The following is a 22,910-nucleotide window of genomic DNA, read 5'->3' on the forward strand; positions in this document are numbered from 1 at the left end:
AGCTTGAGGGGGAGTGTTGAAATGTCAAGCTCGTATACAGCTGGAGGATAGCACATGGGTGCTGAGACAGAGTGACAGTATGGTAGATAGATATCGTGTGGTGTGTTTATGACTGCGTCCAGCGGGTCATGTGTGGTGTGGACATTACATTAGGTTTACTTTGTAGTGTGGACATAACACTATGTTGTGTTCTCCTTTGTGTGTGTGAGAGAGATGATGACTATGGCTTCTCTCCTTCTTTATGATTGATGGATATTGATTAGGGTTTGCTTCTCTTGTGTGTGTTCCCTCCTGCTTCTGTTTTTTATCAAAAATGTGGGTAGAAAAGTAGCTACTTGTAGCTCATGACTACTACGAAGACCTGTGCCAATCCAATTTGGGTGCCTCGACAATCAAAGCCTTTTTCTCAATGCGAAAATCAAATGCCAAAGAAGAATAAAAGTACTCCACAATGTCGTCCACAAAAGCCTATGCAAGTTCCCCAAAGAACTCTAGCCACTCAACAAATTGGGTACCAAAAGATTATTGCAAGATCAAGGGTACTACCAAGGTAATACCAAAGCTTGGATTCCCAAGTGCATCAAGAAGTCACCTACGCCTACACAAAGAAAGAAACCTCAGCACCAAAAGCATAAGCTTCCGATTCATAATGTTTATCAAAGATGAACATTATGAAAATATGGGTGGAAAAGCAGCTACTTGTAGCTCAAGCCCTACTACGAAGGTGCCAATCCAATTTGGTATCAAAATGTGAGTGGAAAGCTCAAGGCTACTACGAAGGTGCCAATCCAATTTGGGTGCCTTAACAATCAAAGCCTCTTCCTCAACGTAAAAATCAAAGACCAAAGAAGAATAAAAGTACTCCACAAAATCATCCATAAAAGCCTATGTGAGTTCTTTAAAGAACTCCAACCACTCAATAAGTGTGGGTACCAAAAAGATTATTGTAAGCTCAAGGGTACTACCAAGGTGATACCAAAGCTTGGATTCCCAAGTAAATCAAGAAGTCACCTACGCCTGCACAAAGAAAGAAACCTCAGTATCAAAAGCATCAGCCTCCGATTCATAATGCTCATCAAAGATGGGTACTTGTGCATGTGCTTTAAGAAAAAGGATATTATGATAGATATCCCATCCTATGGTTGTTGCTAAGATCGAAAAAAGTGAAGAAAGCCTCACCCATCGACTTCAATTCCAAGAACTTCACTTAAAGTTCGCGACAAGAATGGAGGCCCAAGCAACACCAAGAAAGCTACTCAACCCCTCTCATGCATACAAGACATACACAAGAGCTTGCGTGTTCAATCAGCACCAATGGAAACCAACCTTGTACCTACCACCTCGACAACACCAATGGCAACCAACCAACCAGAAGTTGTACATACCACCTCGACAACACTTGCCACAAATTCAAGAATCAATCCCCATGTCTACAAATGCTCTTTTCACCCCTTTGGATGAGAAGCATGAATGTAAAATCTACGCAGCAAACATAAGAACCTATTCCCTCAAAAAGGAGCGTAGACACAAGAACCTGTTGCTCGTAAGGTGGTAACCCCCCAAAAAAGAGAGAGAGAGAGAGAGAAAAGAAAAACAAAAAGGCAAAACACAAGGGAGTCACACAAATGACCTACCTAAAAATGGTAGAATAAACTCCCAACAATCTTCATTAGCCAATACGTTTTTGTTAAGCTTATAGCTTACTTCTTTTGGCTAAGTTAATGCAACACCTGCTCCATGAATACATATCTATACTCATGCATTGGAGGACATTGGCACCAAAGCCTCATCATCAATAACTTTCCAAGTACATCTCTGAATGGGGGGGCATGGTGGGCGAAAGCCTGGTCAATGGTATAACCCATCGCCTGGAATTTTCCTTCAAATTGGAAACCTCTCCAAACGAAGCTAAAGTTTTCACAACACATTGATCTCTATTCGTTAGTGAAGATGTCTATATTAGCCTCACAAGTCGCCGTAATTCTTGCATGCCTCACCAACAAGTGGCTACTTCAACAAGTAGTAGCTCAATAAGAGTCTATTTGACTCATTTAATGTACTTCATGTTTATCTGCTTCATAGAGTACTTAAATATACTTAAAAGCATAAAAAGGACAAGGAAAGAAGCGTGCAGGAAAAATAGGTCCTATTTAACAACATTTAACTTGCCACAAAAAGGGACATCATCAAAGGCCAAATTTTTCAAGTGAATGTTGCTTCAATGAATCAGATGAGGAACTGAGAATCACAATCTTGTTCTGATGATTTTGTCTATGTTCCTCTGGATCCATCCTTCTCTTCTCTCCCATTATTAACATATCTTAGTTTCCTAACTAACACAAATAACATGTGACTATACTTATGATTGTCAAAAACAAAGCAAGCAAAGAATATACCCAAAAAAGAGCATGCTCAAAAAAATATAAAAATGTAATCACTTGCAAAACCCCCCACCCCGTTAGGAATTCCTGCTAATCTTTAACCTTTTCAATTAACTAGTCTTTCTTATTCCTTCCAAAGAAATAAGGACCATTGAACGCCACTCAACATCAAAAGCCATCAACAAACCTTATCTATTCTCCTCACACAAAGGTCTTCAATGTGATCACAAGGACGTGATCAGTATTAGGAAAGGGAGAATGTTAACCTAGTTCTAGGGTTAACAAAAGCTACTACCATTATCTTACATCAAGGAGTCAAGGTCAACACACCAAAAGGTCATACGTTCAAGATATGAAGCAACGATGTCTAAATCTACAACTTAGATGAGCGCCCATAATGGTCCAATGCAGTACTTATGGCAATTTTCGCTTCAAGAGTGTGTGGTAGCAAGTTAGGATGAAGTCCCAAGTAATGTACTTTATGGATATATTATGAGAGTAGTCATTGTAATAGCATTAGGCCTCTTATGAGCCTAAAGTGCCCGGTCAGCCTTAGTTTAAGTGAGTGTGAACACTTATGGCCATGTATATAGGTGAAAATCTCTCATAATACCAATAACTCTTCCATTGTGCAATAGAGACTTGATCTTGCTAATCTCTCTCTAATCCATGCTAGTGAGTGTGTGTGAGTGAAGTGAGGTGAGAGAGGAGGGACAAGTACACGTAGTGCAATGCGGCGGTGTGACAACACCGCGGGAGGCAGGGTGGAATTGCTTCTCAAAGGAGTTGTGGAACTTAGAGGCCTCAAGGAGTTGTGGAACTTAGAGGCCTCAAGGGTTACCGACTCGGCTAACCAAAAGATTCCTACGAACGGTTGTTGCTTGTTAGGTATGCCTCTGTTTGATGTGTTTAGATAAGGGACTGAGTGAGCCATAACAGGGTCCTAAAATAAAAAAACAAACTTAAAGGCACAAAGATCTAAATGGCATAGGAATTGACCCCACTTTAACTCACAAAAATCAGCCAAGATTCGAGTAGCTTGCAAAGAAGGCGCACATGTAGTCTATCATGAGGGTTGAGCCCTTATCACGGATTTTTAGAGAGAGCATTTTTACAGAACCAAATCAAAGCCCAAAAAAAAACTAGATCTCTTTTAGTTGACATGAACATATTTAACGCCTAGCATCGTAGCTCTACTAACTCATTAGTAGGACTTTTCCTCCTTTGGGTATTTTATTTCACTAGACCACAAATTTTGTCTCGAGAACTTCATGGTCTTTGTGTTGTGTATTTGGTCTCGTAGGTCATTTGGGCGTTTCGGAGAGATTTATATATATATATATATATAAGTTTATATCTTTCTTCTTTCTCTCTATCCACCTGTGTTCAAAACCTACCTGTCAATTAGCAGTTGTGGTTATCCATCAAATGCTATAAGTGCCTTCTTCTTCAAGATGCTTAAATCTCCTCTCTCTCTCTCTCTCTCTCACTCTCTCTCTCTCTCTCTCTCTCTCACACACACACACACACACACATTATGCATAACACTAAATATTGGCTAGTTTTCTAAGCAGCCCTTTTTGTTCCATTGGCTAGAACCGAATCCTTGAGCTTTCTTCGTAGGGGAAGATTTTTATAACAAAATCCCACATGCGCTTAGAGGTGGGATACGGGAAACGCTGTGTAAATACTTTTCCTTGGCCAAGGCTTTAGGTAATCCGTCCTTACGGGGGATGAGAGTCGGCCGGTCAATGAGCGTATTGCGACGGCTTGCCGTGCTAACATCCTATTAGCTTCGAACACACATTCAGTGCGTGCCTGCTCGCCCCTACTTTCGGTAGCTGGCACGTCAATTTTTTGAGTGAGCCCCCCTGAAGGGGCTTCCCCAATTCTAAGAACAAAAACACGGATAGCATGGGAGGTAGGGAGCCCAAGTCCATCTACGACAAGGAGATTCCTGCTTTACGACGAGGCTTAGCAGAGATGCGTGCTCGGCACCACAGGTATTGCCCTTTTCCTGATCCGCTTGCTTTCTGCCCTCTCCAAGTTCTATCTGAATGAAATCGGCCTCTTGTTTTTTCTATCTTAGTTAAAGAAAAGGTTTTCTGTCTTCCTTGCCATGTCGTCCTGGACACTGGTTGTTGATTTCCACACCAGTCGGCGATTTTTTGACCACTGCCTCACCGTTTTCTGCAAAGTTCCCATCGCCCACACGTCGCTCGCATTCCACAAAACCTAGCTTACTGCGTACTGACATGTCACTCCCAGCCTTCATGTCAGGCAAAAATATCCGGACATGGTGGGGCTCCTGTCTACCACCCACCTGTAGGATGGCCCTTCCAATGGCCATTCCGAAATCCATGACCTGCTGTAACTAAGCGAGGTTGCAAGGAGCAGGCTGATGATCCGGCTTTGAAGATTTATAGGGGCATACATGTTTAAACAGAATTTCAAATATTAAGGTTTTTTCTAGATTTGTTTGGGTGACACAGCCTGGCCAAGCTGAGCTGCTCCCTCCCCTCCCTCCCCCTCTCTCTCTCTCTCTCTCTCTCTCTCTCTCTCTCGGCAGTTCATGTCCTGTGTATCTTAGATGAGGAACTACTCAGATCCAATTCAAATGCATTGTTTTGTGACAGGCTTTTGTAGAAAAAGATTGGTTCAAGCCATCACTCACAGCCGACCAGCCCCATGGGAGCTGGAACACAGCATAAGCTGGTCATCACACTATAAGCTGTTCAGCTGTGAGTGATGGCTTGAAAACCAATTGACCTTTTTCAACCTGTAGCAGAGTAGCCTAGAACCATGGCGTTCTTCGTTGAAAGAACATGTGTAGTTACTTGTGTTAGAACCTCAGATCCATTGGCAGATTCTCCTAATGGAATGTTGGGATTGTTTTTTTTTCCTGGGAAAAAGATCCTTCTAATAGTTACCAAGAAAACAACCAAAAGGGCTAAGTACAAACTCGTCCACAAATGGGAAATGAGAGTCAAGATGTACAAAAGGGGGAGGATGTGTCACCAGGAGGTGAAACTTTTTGCAGTTGTTTTCTTTATTTACATTTCTTTATAAATATATATTTTTCTTTTCTTTCTCTTTTGTTGGTGTTGCTTTCCCCCGGGATCTCTTGGAAGGGCTTGGGCCATTGCAATGTCAGAATGGGTCAGCCAGTGGGACTTTGGACCAGTGGTTGGCTAAGCCTGAGAACTGCACTGAAAGATGAATGACAGTGTCCAGGACATGGCCACTGAATGAGGGCATAGGCCGGTTTACACTAGTAAGTGGCCGCCACCGAAATGTGAATGTATCTTGAATTCTAAGCAAATTCTGAAGTGACCATAGTGGTCAAAGATGGTCAGGAGACCAGAAGGAATGCAGATGACATCATCCCTAAAATCTAGGGAACTGCTATTTTGGGCAGTGTCGGAATTGAAATGTGTTTGCGTCAATTTGTGCAGAATGTCAAGGGGACCAAAAGCTGGCAAAGGACTGTTGTGAGAATGTGAACCAGTCAGGAGATTTTTAGCTTGGAAGATTGCATGTGAAAAAGGCTTAAAAATGTGCCAAGTGTCAAATTTATGTGCATTTTCCACACTGGGAAGAGGGAAGCGTGGGATTTTGGGCTGAATGAGGCTCATTTGTAGCCATTATGGTGGGTTGTTACAGGTTAAGAGCTATTGTGGTGCACTCCCTTGCCCTGCAACTCATGTATTGAGGGTTGAGCTTGCTCCCCACAGTCTCTCTCTCTCTCTCTCTCTCTTGTAGACTATGGTAATGCTCTCATCAGATAAAATCAGGTATAGTTGTGTGAATTTCATGTTTATATGCAGAGGCTAGTTGCCTCCTTGAACAGGAACCGATGTAGTTAGTTCCTACACCAAAGCAGGGACGGAAGAGGGTAATAACCTCTTCAATACAACGCTGTTTCAGCATTGTTTAGGTGCTGTTTTTGGGCTGTTACGTTGCCCGGTTGATGCCAGAATGCAGTAGGACTTTGCTAAAGTCCTCCAGGACAGTACAAGGGTTAATTTGGGCTGAAAACAGAGCTGAAAACAGGTCTGGGCAAAAAATTACAGCAAGCTGAATTGTGATGTTTTGGACTCCATTGGGTAGTCTGATGCCTATGGAAGTGAGCCTGTTAGTTGGGACTCAATTCTGAGATGTTATGGAACAGTTTTAGTGTAGTTATGTTAGCAAATTGCTCCCAGAATTCGTAAAACTCAGCTGGTGCAAGTAGAGTGCTCTGTTGCACTCGTGCTTTGTATTTTCCAACTTTTTAACAATAAAGAAAAACCGCAAGGGGCGCCGGACTTCGGGGCCAATGTGTTGTTGAGCGAGGGAGCGAGGATTCTGTGATTGTGTGTCTGAGTAAGTCTAGGTTATTTGTGAATGAATTACCGCTTTATGTGTCCATAGACCGGTTTTAGGATGCTTCCTTCAGCTGGCTGCTCTAGGAGGAGAAGGCTATCTCATACAATGGGGGAAGGGGGAAACAACCACACAGGTGGTCTGGGGCTTAAAGATAGGGACCGTGCCACCAAATCCTTAGGAAGGCCTCCAGGTGTTTCCGCATGCGGTCTGAGCCACCCTGGAGCTGCCCCCATTGACCACGGAGGTGTCACATGCACTTTGCACTCAGTGCATGGTGACAAACTGGCTCATCATCAGCAGTGCAACATTTGTACATTATTAGAACCCAGTAGGATGATATTTGTCGTACGCCGTGACCCCATTGTACATCCTCAGTCCAGGATAAGTCAGGCACGAGCTACGTATGTCATTCCTCAGCCTTAGCGGGTCAGTTAGTCAGTCAAGTCCCTTAACCGACTTGGAGAGAATCATTCATGCATGTAGAGTCGGTAGAAGCCTTAGGGTTGTATCAGAAAGCACTCTACATCTTGCATAATATGCATTCATATGCTTGTGTATCATTTAGAACATCCCAGAAACCTTAGGGAATCTACTAGGATTTATCTGGTATTTTTATTTTATTTTATGGTATTTATTTAGCATTTTTTGTCATTTATAAATATAAACTTTATTAAATAAATGACCAACCAACTTGACCAGCCCCTAGTTAGTATAAATAGGCTTGCATAGGGCTTAGTTCAGCATTCAGTCTCTTCAGTGTGCTAAGAGCTTTCCTCCTCAGCCCTTGGAGTACCCTTGCCTTCTGCCTAGATTGAACTCCTGCTGCTTGGTAGTTGGTGTCTTCTTGCAGCCCTTCTTGAAGCCCATCTCGGCGCAGCCATCAGACCCCTTCAGCCAGCAGCCAACAGTCCTTTTAACACAGCAGTTCAGCTCTTCAATCCCCTGCAGACCTAGGCGCAGCATACAGTCCATAGGCGCCTGCAGTCAGCACTCTTGCAGGCCTCAGATCAGCATCAACCTCTGCGTTTGTGCATACAGCATAACCAGCAGGTACACAGACCAGTACAGCCCTATGTTTGCAGATATCCAGCCTTGTAAACTTGCGTTTCAGTCATACAACAGGTGTAGATCTGCGTTACAGCCCTACAACAGCCCTACAGACCTGCGTTTGCAGATTCCCAGCAGTTTCAGCCTTGATTCATCAGTCTACATGAGTATCCAGCATTCAGTGCATCATCCAGGCATACACCAGTCATCTGGTAAAGGTATTCTATCATTCATAAGCATTTACAGCATTCTAACATAGCTTAGAACAGTCCACCGCCTTCTTTTCTCAGCCTCAGGTGTGCAGCCCTTTCTCATGCCCTTGGGAAGAGTGCATAGGCTCGAGATCAGTTCATTGAGGTGTTTCTACAGCTGTGTATAGTTCAGCGAGGCTTCAGATTCTCCGAGATCTTGCGTTTGGCTTGTCTACAGTGCACAGTCATTCCCTCTAAAGTAATAAAGCAAATACTATCTCGTTATCGGGATAGGGAGCCCTTTAGTGGGTAATTCGGGACCCAATCTGGTGTACAATTCTCATATCTCTCTCTCATATCTCTTTAAAGTTTGAAGTATTAAAGTGAATTGCTAAACTCACAAAACTCAGGATAAAGAAGACGGTGTGAGCATTTGTGACATGTGTGACAGGATCCTTCCAATACAAAGACTTCCGCTGCATATCACATTGGTATCAGATTCAGATTGTCCACACACACTGTATCCTAGCGTGGGGGAATCCTTGGATGGTTAGATTGCGTTCCGGCACAACCACCGACTTCAGCATCATGTCTACAGAAGAGAGTACTGATCAGCCGGAAGACGTCTTCCCCAAAGGAGACCATGTTCTTCTGCCTACAGCAAACACCATAGCTCTTCTGAGAGCTCAGAACCAGCTGCTCATGGAGCGTCTCCAACTCTTGGAGGTAGCAGTAGCACGTCCTTCTCTGCCCCCAGCAGCACCCGACTACATCTCCCTCTTCTTTCAGATGGAACAACAAAGGAGAGAGGATGAGGTCTGAAGGAAAGAAGAAAAAGTAGAAAGACGGGACTATGAGGAAGCCCAACGCAGGATTGACGAAGAGCGGCGTCAAGCTGAACTCGCCGCTCGGGAACACCAACGTGAGCTTGATCGAGAAAGTATGGTACTCGAGCACCAACGGGAAAAGGAGGCTATACACTTGAGGTATCAGGAGCTCTCCTCAGTCTCCCCAGTCATAGGTGTCACCAACCCGTAGTCCGCAACAGCATCCACCACTGTCACCAACTTGGACATTTCCCAGTATGAAAGGAGTCTGGTGGACTCCAGGATGTCTAAATATTTGGAAAGTACAAGCTTTGGGAATGGGGGATTATCCTAGAATACAAAGGACTCTTTCCAATGGTGCCCTTGGCTCGTGGTCAACCCTGTTTGACTTTTTGCTTTTTCTTGCTTTTTGACCAAGAATGGTGCTTTTTCTTGATCAATCCTTATGGACCTTGTCCCCATGTCTTCTTCCACCTGCCTAGTGTCCGGGCATGGATTTCATTATGTGAAATAGAGCTAGGAGGGCCAAATAGTTACATAGGGCTTAGCTAAGGCATGGGGACGTGGAGGGTTTCACCATGGACTAAGGGTGCTAATAGGATGAGGTCTAGATTAGCTAAGAGCTTATAATTAATAGCCTAGGGCTAATAATGGCTAAAAGCTTATTAATAAAGCAAGGGCCAATAATAGCTAGGTTATTGCTATATAAGTGACCTTTGGGGCATATATAAGTGATTGAGGTATCCACACGGTAGACAGGAGGGCTACCAAGGGCGTGCAAGACCTTATGACCATGGGGTTGTAAGGTGAGATGGTTCGGCCTAGTGGTATGGGACACTAGGTGTAAAGGACCACATACTTAGTTAACCTGCATCAAATCAAAGTTAGATAAATCCAAGATCAACGATCGCAAAAGATTGTGGCTAGCAGCTCACCACCCAACCATAGCTCGCTCTGGTGTCCCATACCACCAAACCGCATGCATGCCTGTAGCTACTCTGGCCTAGAGGCCGAGCTCATCCCGTCGAGCTCCTCCACCGCAAGGAACCCTCAATAATCCTCATAAATGACCCTCAAGTCACTTTTATAGTAATAGCCTACTATTATTAGCCTTTAGCTCTATTATTAGCTTTTTGCCATATATAGCCCCTGGCTTACTTCCAAACCTCATCTTGCTATGGGCGGATCGTGGTGGTTCCCACACTTGGCGAAGCCCTAACCCTAATCCTGGTTTAGCTTATCCCATAACCAAGGGTTATCCTAACCCCACCCTAGACCTGTTTGGAACATAACATTACTTCCCTCTTATTTTAGATTCACGTCCTCGTGAATCCCTATTAGGAGACAAACAAAATGTAAGCCCTACCTCGAATTCGCAAATTCCTTCCTAGCATCCACATAAGTTCCCTAGCCTTTACCTGAGCTAGAATGGAACTCCTATAGTGGTTCTGAGCTATGGGAATCGCAGAATTCCTATAAGGTAACTCGCTTACCAGCTCTAGTACCAGTCCACTACATAGTTTAGCCCTCACGCCAAATCATCTATGCTAGTGTGTGTCAGCAGCCTCAAGCTGACTCTGTACTACAAAGTTATCGATGTGTACAATACAAGAGATTACATCAGTACAGTCAAGAGTTAACCAAATTAACTCATATAACCAAAATAAGTCATGCTGACTCTGTTGCCTTATGCACAGGTCTATGCACCATACCACTCCATGTCTTTACCTCCACACAAGTGGCACATGCAACCATACGCAAGAGAAGTCCCTAGCACAACTCAATATATGGAAAAACAACTCATGTTGCTTCTCAACATGTGTACAAAAACAACCAACCTCTCAACAGATAATGTCACTCACCACGTCTTTCGGCCAGAAACGCTCTCTTACACCATAACTAACCCGGTTCTTGTTCTGTGTTAAAGAGTTTCCTCCGGACAAGATGTTTAAAGCAATCGATCTCTGAGCTTGTTATGCTAGGAAAAAATCCCACCACTGCTTCTAGTATGGCTAAGGCACAACTGCAGTCATCTTCCCACATTATTATCTCCATACTCCCAACAGAATCCGTTCAAACACAGAATCTGCTCTCAAGAAGGTTTCATATACACTAGAGGTCACATGCACGAACACATATCTGCACATGTGGGAAAACACTCATGGAGACTACTTGAAGCAAGCAGTATCATAATAATGGCTGCCAAAAAACAGCCAGTGAGACAGCTAGTTCTTGCTGATTTTCACCCCACTGAAATAGATGAAGGCAAGTCCTCTTTACTATTCAAAGAAGGCAAGCAGTATCATACTAACGGCTGCCAAAAAACAGCCAGTAAGATGGCTACCAAAATAGGATGAAGGCAAGTCCTCTTTACTATTCAAAGTCATCGACTGCCACATGTGTTTGGCTAATAATATCTCAACAACGAGGAGATATCCCAAAACACAACAAGTTTCAATAAACCTTGGCCTAAAAGGTTTAACTCCTCGAGTCACCTAGTATTTCAAAGCAATCCAATTGGAGGGTGTCAAATCCCTCTGGATTCTATAAGCTCAACGAAATGCAAATGCTAAGTAGCCCATCTCAAAAAAACTGGCTATCTTAGTCAAACTGGTTCGACATATGACTACTTTTCACTCCCCCAAATTAGGTGTGATCTAGTAACAGACTTCCCACAGAAGCTATCACATGTCAACTAAATATAGGAATCTCAACGCTGGACAGAGATTCTGTAGGATATGTCTCAAAGTCAGAGTTCTATGAGTTCTCAAGGTTGGCCATTCACGACTTAACTCTCGGAATCCTTGGAACTACATAAGACTCTTCTCATCCGCAGAAGGATGTTAAAGGACAAATCCAAATATTTCAATTTCTGGGGCAGATAAATAACTTCTCAACCAGACTACCATGTGTTTGAATAAACGTCGTCAAATAATTTTGAAGACAAACATGCAGGTTCACTTCCCCTCACCAGGAAGTGAACAAATCCATGGTCTGCAGTCCATAGGATAGGTGAATCTCCCTTTGATTTCCAAAAACCAAAGGTATGAAGCCTCCGTGGACTTCATCCACCCAGGAGCACTAAACACCTCCATGGATCAACATCCAACACGGAGCTTCAGATGTGTCTGTGGATCAACATCCAACATGGAGCATCACTGACCTTTGTGGGTACCTCACGCAAAAACGTCACAAATATGGCTGTCCCTACATCTAGGGCATAGCCAAATGATCTTTGACTCAAGGTCTAGAACGATAAGTTTTCAAACTTCTCATCTCCCTCACGTACAACTGAGGCTGCCTCTTTGTACAGTAAGTACAAGATTTATATTAGTTCAGCCATCATGAGAGTGTATGATGAATCCAATACTCATGAGGCACAATATACAAAGTCAAGGATCACCCCGACTAATCTCTCCACAGATTTACCTTACTATGGTAATGTGCCATGCTCAAACATCCAAGAAATTTGATGTCTTACAAATTGATACTATAGCTTGCAAGGTTTTTTGAGGTTATCTATGCAAGTAGCATAGAGCCATCCTAGTCTAAAGACTTAGAAGCATCAGGAGATCCAACATGTAATAGGTCCTGGCGTGTAAAATCTCCCTTAGATACAAGTCATAGGTGGGCTTACCAACTCCACCTTACAACCAGATCTAAATGCAAGCAAATCCCCCTCTTGGTCAAACCAACAGAACAACCTAGCATCATGCTAGTCCAATTTGTGCCAAAACAAGGATGAGAAATACCATCAAATCGAACACCTCAATTTCCCATCCCAGCTATCATCTAGCCATCGGGTAAACTATCAAGGTATGAGGTCTCTCACAACCTTAACTCCAGGTTGAATACCTAAGCCGTCCACTTATCCTCAGTCTTCTGGGTTTAAGCTTCCAGTCGGCTACCCAAGCTACAAGGATCACAATGTGGATGGGCACCATTTCAAATCATCAACTCTCCAACCCCCTTAAGAGGTTGCAAGTACTCTTGCATCAACTCTTTAGGGTGAAGGTTGATAGATGTAACTAATACATAGATTAAAATATGATCATCCATGAAAAAGGCAAAGAGCATATAAAATTTCACAATAAGATGTAAAATAAATTTGGACTTCATCATATTTTAGCAACTTAAAAAAGACCTCATGAATTTGCAAAAACAATGGGCGGACAGTAGGGTCCAAGCCACCCTGGAGGTTTCACTATCTCCAAGTCATCGTTGGAAACTAATTCCATAACCAAAGCTCGATTCAAGATCAACCAAAAGTACAAGATCACAAGCTGGCCAAAAACTGATGTCCACGAGACCAATCTTAACACGAAACATATGGGTTGCACTTGACTAGTTGGTAATGCTTTTGCAAAGATGACATTTACAGTGGAATGATGCACTTAAATTTCAAGAACGTTGTTAGAAAATTTTACAAATCAATGGTAAAAGCTTGGGACCATAATAGTATCATCCACTACATGGTAAGGGAACATCACATGGAGGTGGAATATTTGATGTCAATCTAATAAGGTAACTTGTTTAGTGGTGGTACAAAAAATATAAATTAGGTATGAGCAAAAGGCATTAAAGTCTATTCTTGATGAATCATATGCAAATCCAAGATATGTTCTATATTATTAATAATGCCTATTTATAAATCCAGTGATAAATTTGGAACTCAAGTAGCATCATAAAAAATAAATCTTTTGGAACTTACACATCTAAAGATAATTACATAAAGTTTAAACACTAGTGGTATGTTGGTAAGATGATTTCCTCTTTTGCTAGCTTATTTTTCCTTTAAGCTTGCTTAAGGATGTTGATGGCTCTTCACTAGATGTTGTAGACTCAATCTCACCTCTAAATCTAGGTATGGTCGGAGTCCTCCTGTAAAAGCAATCATCATATTTGTTAGTCTCGCAAGCTGGCTAGTAGAGAGACTTCTAAACTATTTTCGTGGATTTTTTTTTTTAAAATGGTAGTACATTAGTGTTAGAAGTTGTTGTTCGAGGAGTTATCTATATACTTGTGTGATGATCTGGAAAGGTTTCATCAGGCATGAAAAAACTCACGGCCATGAATATCTTAAGATATTCATGTCAAAAAAATATCATGATCTTGAAGCACAAACATGCTGGAATGGTTCATTAATGCAAAAGAAGATGAGATCAAGGTTAATAGTACCATTTCTTATAACTTTTAATCGTTTGAAAAACCTAACTAGTTTTCACGGCATGAATATCTTGAGATATTCGCGTTTGAAAAATGTTAGCATTTGAAGATAAAATAGGTTAGGATAGTCTAGTAGGTTAAAACAAGATCTTAACAAAAAATGTTAGCGTTTGAAGACAAAAAGATGTTAGGATGGTCTAGTAACGTTAAAAGAAGATACAATTAGTGTGTACAGTGTCATTCTTGAACAATTAAAAAAAAAGTTTTGTTTTGGTAAGTTTTATGCATGTTAATAATACAGACTACTCAGATTATGAGGTAAAGTTAGTAGATCATGCAATTTTCAAGATTTTTGTGACATTAAAAACCATGGTATTGAATAAATTCATGTCAACTAAAAATTAGTGTTATGATGCAAAATGATGTTAGATGGATGTATTGAGTGTAGAAAAGATGAAAGATATGAGAATTGATTGTCACGACTGTGAATATCCCAAGGGATTCAAGTCAAATTTTTTGTCACAAAATTGGATAAGGAGTACATGTCTAGGATCAAGAAGATGTGAATGTGTAAGTACATGTGTTTTCCCCTTGATTGAAGGAGGTCATTCTCGTGTGTAAGTTTGCAGTTCCATTAGGGGAGTGAAGGAAAGTATATGTAGAGATATGATGGCATGGTTGACTTCAAAACTTAGCTTTAGGGATTTTCCCTTTGATATGTACGGCTAAGAATGTCTTTATTATGCACGGCAAGAAAGTGCAAGAAAGTCTTTGTTGGGATCTGATGAAAGGTGAGAGAGACTGATTGAGAAAGAGACTATGTTAATGTTCACAACCTTGCGATAGCGAGAGACCATGGATGTTCACCCACAACAGATAGTTGAAACCGATCGATAGGAAGGAAACAATAAACAAAGAAGTCTCCTACCTTGGTTCTATAGGTGATGTTTGATTGTTGGAGGCATGGGAGAGATGGCACAAATCGAAGGAAGAGCAATGAAGCAAGAGCAAAAAGGAAAGGAAAAAACGATAAAAGTAATATAAATGTACACACAGGTATGGGTGATTGACTCATTAATAGGGTGAGCACAACACATGTTATCACCCGACTAGTAAAGATATTCATGCATGAATATGATATTCATAATGAAAAAAATTTGTTGTTTAGTGATTTTGACCAAATGCTGGCCTTTCTCACATTTTGTGGAGGCTTGTTGTCACCTTAGTTGATAGCTTTGAACTGAACTTCTGTTAGTTTTTCATGTTGACTGAACTTTTGAATTTCATGTTTTTGAACTTATTTTGTGAAGCCTCTAATCACTTTTTGAAGACCTTGGTATCATTCATACTACTTTTAAACTACCTTTTTTAGAGGTTTTAAACTCGAGATTCTTGCAGTCGTGAACTTCATTGGTTTTTCACGTCAACTAAACTTAAGATTTTTATTCTTGTAAGGTGATGTTGGGGCTCATGTGATCCACTAGTTTTTCACGTCAATTGAACTTTAGATTTTATTCTTCACATGTGATATTTGGGCTTATGTGATCCCTTGGGAAGGCTGAGTATAATTTACACGCCTATTGAAACAACTTTTTTAGACATGAAAAACTTGAGATACTACAATCATGAGTCTCCAATCGTTTTTCACGTCAACTAAACTTGTGAGCATCATGCTTTTGAGTAGCTTTCATGATTCCTCTCATCATTATGAAGTGCTAAGCATGATTTTTGATACTTTTGAAGCAACTTTTTTAGGCATGAAAAACTTGAGATATCACAAGCCTGACCATCTAAGGAAAGTCACACGTGAACCTCACTTATGTGTTCATGATTTTTTTCAGGAGTATAAGGATCTTCTTTGACTAGTTTGATCAAATTTACAAAGTTGTAGGAAGGATTGATGATCCCATGAAGATCTATTCATTTGGAATTTACCTTAAAGGTAACTAGGCTAGTGGTTTAGGTCTCTAAACCCACTTGAGGCCATCTAAGTTCTTAATGCACACATTCATTATTATGGGGTTCTAACCCAGTGGATCCGATGGCCCCTTTATTTCATAAACCTATACCTCAAGCAAGAAGAGGGAGAGGTAATGTGGGACTATATTACTAGAACTAAGTATCTTCATATGAGATGTAGTCCCCCCCTCTTGCAAGAGACCAAATGACTTATTGCTTTATGATTAGTCTTAAGAGAAAGAGGCTTCCATCACTACAAGTCTAGATTCTAAACACTGACTAATGAGTGTTTCCATGAGATAATAGACCCAATAGACAATCTTCATGACAAGGATGCCATGAGGTTGTCCACCCAAACCAAGAGATAGGGGATGTATCATCCAAAGCCTCAATGGCTAAGGGTGCCCAACCAACACCATCTAGAGTCCTAATCAAGGACATAAGCATGGATGAATTGATAGAAAATTTGCTTAATCAAATAGGTCAATAGCATAGGTCCAGACTTAAAGGCGACCTCAAAGCCACCATCACAAATAAGCCAGTTCCTCAATTCCCACATTTATTTCTACAGAGAGAGATGGGTTAGTGATTACCAAAATCTTACAAGTATGGAGCGTCTGTTAAGCAAAGATAACAACATTGTTTTATGCTTATTGCCAATGCTACAAACCATAATACAACTCATTGTGGATACTACCAAGGAAACTCGACACCACAACCTATGCTCTCAGTGCCAAAGCACTTACCACCCATTCCAAAATACACCTCAACTGACACATATGTTAGAATTAGGGTTGCAGGACAGCACACAAAGCTTGGAGAAGAGGAAGCAAGAATGCACACAACACACAATGTATTAGATTGTGTCAATGTACAAAAGATAAGTTAGCCCTAGAAGGATGGGCATGTATACAAGCCGGGGGAAAAAACCTCCTAAAGAGGGAAAAAGTGCCCCGACGGTCCTAAGTGTGTTCACACACATCACTGCCTATATATATATATGGCAACAAATCCCCCCTGGGAGTGATGATGTAAACGAGAGCTGGCACTCATGTATAGGGGAGTGCCATGCCCGAAGTAGATCAGTCCACAAAGGGGAGCAAGCCCAAAGCTTTGCGGAAAGCTTCGAACTTCTCATGAGGAAGCGCCTTTGTGAAAAGATCGGCGAGGTCCTCCTGTGTTGGCACATAGGCCAAGTTGATCTCTCCTCTGCTGAGAGTATCTCCCTGACATAGTGATAATGCACCTCAATGTGCTTTGTGCGAGCATGAAAAACTGGGTTTCTCGCAACTGCCAATGCGCTCTGACTGTCAGTGAAGATAGAGGTGGCAGACTCCTGTCCAACACCCGTCAGCCATAAGCCGTCTAAGCCACACACACTCAACCATAGCTGTGAAAGCTGCCCTGTACTCAGCTTCACAACTAGAAGTGGCCATAGTAGGTTGCTTCTTGCTCAACCAAAATATGCATGAGCTACCGAGCATGAAACAAAAACCACTTGTGGACACTCTTGTGTCATAGTAGCAACCATCCCAATCTGAGTCCAAAAAAGCATGTAAATCTGGCGGCAACGATCTCCCCTTGGGATAAAACAACCCAAGATGTATGGTGCCACTCAAGTACCGAAAGATGCGTTTAACTGCCTTCCAATGCTGAGACCCTGGGCTATGCATAAACCTGCTCACCTGTGAGACTGCAAACTGAATGTCCGGCCTCGTAATGCATACATAAATGAGGCAACCAACAGCTGTCTGATAGAGTGTGACATCAAAGTGATCTCCAGCATCATGAAGACTCAACTTCAAACCTGTCTCCATTGGAGTAGCAATAGGCTTGCAGTCTTCAAGGCCAAATCTCCGCAACAATGTCTCAATATATTTTGCCTGACACAAAGCAATACCTCCATCACACTGCTTAAATTGTATCCCTAAATAATGATGCAAATGTCCCAAATCTGACATCTCAAAAGAGGCATTCAAATCAGCCTTAAAATCAGCACTATGACTCTCATTTGGTCTTGTGAGCAACATGTCATCGACATAGAGAGCAATGATTAGATATACATCATCCACACAGTTAACATACAAAGTGCTTTCTGTTGGACTATTCTGAAAACCATGTGCAGTCAAATATGCATGTATCTTTTCATACCAAGCTCGTGGAGCTTGCTTTAAACCATATAAAGCCTTTTTCAACCTGCACGCTTTGTTTTCCTCCTCTTTGAACAAAACCACGAGGCTGTGTTACATACACCTCCTCATGCAAATCTCCATTTAAGAACGCAGTCTTTATGTCCAACTGATGTACATTCCAACCATTATGCGCTGCCAATGCACAAATGCTACAAATGGTAGTCATACGACAAGTGGAAGCAAAGGTCTCATCAAAATCAATGCCCTTTTCTTGAGCATAACCCTTCGCAACAAGTCTAGCCTTATAGCGATCAACACTGCCATATGGCTTTCGTTTCAACTTAAAAACCCACTTACATCCAATGATCTTTTTACCAATAGGCAAATCACGCAAAGACCATGTAGCATTCTTCATTATAGGATCATATTCACTTTGCATTGTAGCCAACCAATTTTTTGATTTTTGTGCCTCATCAAATGAAAGAGGTTCTTCCTCTTCACACATACTAGACACAGCCAAAGCATAACAATCTGATGCATAAGAGGCATGCTGAAAACCTGAACGAGTATGACTAGAAATAGGTGCATCAATTTTACTATCATGCAAGGTTTACACCAGCCATTTAGGCATACCTCTAGCCTACTCATTTTCAGCCCTATCCTCATGAATTACATCCTGTAAATCTGCATCAGAAATAGGCTGATCTATGATGTCGTTTGAAATCTGCATAGGCTGAATATTTGCCTCATTAGGACTTACATTTGAATTCCCACCTATAAAGAGAGGCAACAACGTATCAAATACATCCCGTGAGCTCACACCTGTCTCTTTGGTACATGATAACAAAGGCTGCAGAGCAACTTCCACAAAAATAACATCTTGACTAATCAAGATACGCTTTGACTGCGGATGATACAATCTGTAACCCTTGCTCTCAGCACTGTAACCAACAAAAATGCATTTGACAGCCTTATCATCCAATTTTCTGCGTTGTTGCACAGGCACTAAAGCATAGGCCAAGCAACCAAAGACACGCATGTGACCAATAGAAGGCTTCCTGCCATGCCAAGCTTCGTATGGAGTAATAGACTGCAAGGCCTTAGTGGGACACCTGTTGAGTACATATGCAGCACACATGACAGCCTCAAGTCAAAATGCATGTGGCAAAGCTTGGCTCTTGACCATACATCGTGTCATCTCCATAAGTGACCTGTTTTTTCTCTCAGCAACACCATTTTACTGAGGGGTATACGGCACTGTACATTGGTGTTTTATCCCACGACTAGCCAAAAATGCACCAAACTCTTTAGACATGTACTCCCCACCTCGACCAGAACGGAGGGTGTCCACATTACAATTGGATACATTTTCAACCATAAGCAAAAATTGTTTGAAGCACAAAAACACTTCGGACTTTGCCTTCAGTGGATATACCCATGCATGCCTTGAGTAATCATCAATGAAAGTCACGAAGTACAAGTGTTTACCAAATGACGGAGTTTACATAGGCCCACATACATCACTATGTACAAGTTGCAATTTGCGATTGGCCCGCACAAAACTATCCTTTGAAAACGCAGAACGCTGCATTTTACCCAAAATAAAGCCTTCGCAAACATGTTTCAATGGTGCCTCAAGAGGGGGACAATGAAGCAACCATATCAAATTTCTGCAAACGCGGCAAACTAGCAAAGTTCATATGACCAAAACAAGCATGCCATAGTTTTGCATCTAAAACTGCCTTTTCATCAGAAACTGCATTTACTGAAACTTCCACACACTTTTCATAAGATTTGAGCCTATATAGCCCACAAACAAGGTGCCAGATACAATAATCGTATCACCAGAAGTCAAATCATGAATAGTACATCTGTCATCCACAAATTTGACTACAAGTCCAAGTCTAGCAAGCGCAGAGACAGACAATAGATTCTTCTTTATCCCTGGCACATACAAAGCATCTGAAAGTGTGAAAGCGCTGCCATTTGCAGCAGTAAGCATAATTTTACCAATGCCCTTCACTGGGTAAGAAGCATTATTGGCACATGTGACAGTATTCCCATTAGGGACAACCTCAAGACAAGTGAACATTTCACGATGCGAGGTAATGTGCTTTGTAGCACCACTGTCAAAATACCATACATGAGAGTCAACAGAAACTGCCAAACATGCATCATGTACAGATGGATCATACTGGCAATACACGCTAAACGCCCATTCTGTATCCTGCACAATATTTGCAGAATCTGCATTTGTAGAAGTATCCGCTATTGTGGCTGCATTTGACTCTTTCTTCTTTGCCTCTTTAGCCTTTAGCTTAGGGCAATTCTTAATGACATGATCAGTTGCCTTACAATAGTTGCACCTCATTTTTTTCTTACCTTTATTAAGAGCTTTCTCAGATTTATTGTTGCTACCTGTGGAAGGAAAAGAAGTTGCAGACCTACTAATAAACTGCACTGTCGAAATTTTTGCACAAAATGACGAAAACACCTGTGCAGAACTTGAAATGCAAAAACGGAACCCGAAACAACCTCAGATGCAATTTCTGAGAACGCAAATTCCTCCGAGCTTATTTGCAGAGTATAGGAACCTACAAGCGCTCGTGAAAACTCACCTCAATCAGAGAACGTGAGTCGGAGGATGCTGGCGGTGTAGCCCTAAGAGCCGATGCCTGCTCTGATACCAATTGTTGGAATTAGGGTTGCAGGACAGCACACAAAGCTTGGAGAAGAGGAAGCAAGAATGCACACAACACACAATGTATTAGATTGTGTCAATGTACAAAAGATAAGTTAGCCCTAGAACGATGGGCGTATATACAAGCCGGGGAAAAAAACCTCCTAAAGAGGAAAAAAGTGCCCCGGCGGTCCTAAGTGTGTTCACACACATCACTGCCTATATATATGGCAACAACATATTCCACTGTCCATTTATCAAAATCCTTTACCAAGAGATCGCCACCAATGCGATATCCACATTCGGTATTATCACCCCAACTGGTTGCGGTTCCTCTTGGAGTATATCGATACTCGGTGACTTCGATAGTGGACTCCGAGAGTCCATAATAGGAGAGCTATGAGTCATTGGATGTTAGATATCCGTAACGTCGCTACGGGCGTTACCACAAGAGGGGACGGCCTCTGGCTCACCACGCAGCCATAGAGGAAGAATGAGGATTGCCCCTCATCCCCCAGGCTATATAATGTGTGGCCTGCCGTCCACACTAGCCTGGCCGCCCATGACTCTGCATGGGCGTCCTCTCCCACTGAACCCCGGACATGGCCATCCGGTCCGCCATCGGTCACACAGGCGTTAAAGCCTACGTGACATTACCCCTCCCTTAAGAAGAGTTTTCGTCCTCGAAAACAAACTGGGGAAACTTTTTGGAAATTGCACTACGGCGTTCTCAGGTAGCTACCTCCTCATCCCTATCTGTCCATTTAACAAGTACCTCCTGGTACACTTTATGTCGAGTTTGTCTGTCACGATACTGTAGAATTTTTTCAAGTTCATATGGTATCTTTGGTGGCTCTATCAAGTCTACCAAAATCTCTGGAGAAACTGCGTTCTCTAACCCGTGAACTGATTTCTTCAGTTTACTCTCCGGTAACTCAAGTTTATATGCTACGTCCCCAATCTTCTTAAGGATTTTAAAAGGATCACAATATCTCGGAGAAATTTTATAACACTTTCCCGTTTTCATGGTTTCTAACTGCGTAGGAACCTTGAGGAATACAAAGTCACCTTCTACAAAGGTCACCTTTCTACGTCCTTTATCCGCATAAGTTTTAGCGCGATCCTGAGCGCTACAAATGCTCTCACGTGCGGCTCTGAGCATATCATTCATATCTTCAAAGAAATCCTTGATAGATTGAATCTTCTTCTTTTCTAGGCCTACAGCCATTGGAGACCTCGGCTGAAAACCATACATCAACATGAATGGTGTAAAGCCAGTTGTTGGAGATTTTCTGTTTGACCATTAGACTCCAGATGGTCCGCCGTACTCATACTCAGAGTAGTATCCAGCTTTTTGAAGACTTCCCTCCAAAAGTGACTGTTGAACTTTCTATCTCTATCTGACACTATATCTGCGGGCAAGCCATATAGCTTGTAGAGATGTTCAATAAAGAGTTTTGCCAACTCTGGCATTTTTACCATTTTTTGGTGGCAATAAACTTTGCCATTTTAGTTAACCTGTTCACTACCACCCACACTGAGTCATTCCCTCGACTCGTCTTGGGTAAACCGGTGATGAAATCCATGGAAATTTTTTCCCATTTCCGTTGAGGAATGCTTAAAGGATGGAGCAAGCCCCCAACCTTTAGCCTTTTATGCTTATTGACCTGACACTTATTGCATTACAGCACATAAGTCTGGACATCCTTGAACAAACTAGGCCAATAAAATTGTCGTTTGACTAGTGCATAGGTCTTTTGTATCCCGGGATTACCAGCACTTGGACTATCGTGACTTTCTCTAAGAATGCATGCTCGAAAGTCACCAATAGTTGGTACACACACCCTACCCTTGTAGAGTAAGTACCCGTCGTTAATGGAGTAGTTAGCATACTTCTCCCCCCGCCGATGAAGTTTAGCATCATCCTTTGAAACCATGTAGGAAAACAAAGGTGATGAAGGGCCTATGTCTGAGCTCTTCGGCTCAAAACTATACCCCGAAGACTCAGCTAGCCTCTCCGGACTAACTCTCGCCTCGCTACCCGCCGCACCTACGGCCAGTCTCTCCGGACTAGCATTACGTGCCGGCGAGGAAGGTGGGCGCAGCTGTGACAAAGTGCGTACGCGTACAGCGCGCCAGACCTCTCTAAAGACAGGATC

At 42.1% G+C, this 22,910-nt stretch overlaps 1 protein-coding gene across 3 annotated transcripts in view; it reads left to right on the forward strand.

Annotated features, from left to right (window-relative positions):
• Positions 1-4,026: 4,026 nt before the first annotated feature.
• Positions 4,027-22,910, forward strand: part of LOC147640746 (uncharacterized) — an 88,592-nt gene continuing 69,708 nt past the window's right edge. For 2 of the 3 annotated variants that reach the window (XM_086814659.1, XM_086814666.1), the window contains exon 1: positions 4,088-4,384. The gene's annotated coding sequence lies outside the window, so the exon portion shown is untranslated. Of the gene's footprint in view, positions 4,385-14,921; positions 15,465-22,910 lie in introns of those variants that run through there. The other variant, XR_015268324.1, reaches the window with a different exon arrangement.

The sequence above is a fragment of the Cibotium barometz genome, chromosome 2 (assembly GCF_041138505.1).
Source record: "Cibotium barometz isolate CiBa-2024 chromosome 2, ASM4113850v1, whole genome shotgun sequence".
In the NCBI taxonomy this organism is placed as follows: domain Eukaryota; kingdom Viridiplantae; phylum Streptophyta; class Polypodiopsida; order Cyatheales; family Cibotiaceae; genus Cibotium; species Cibotium barometz.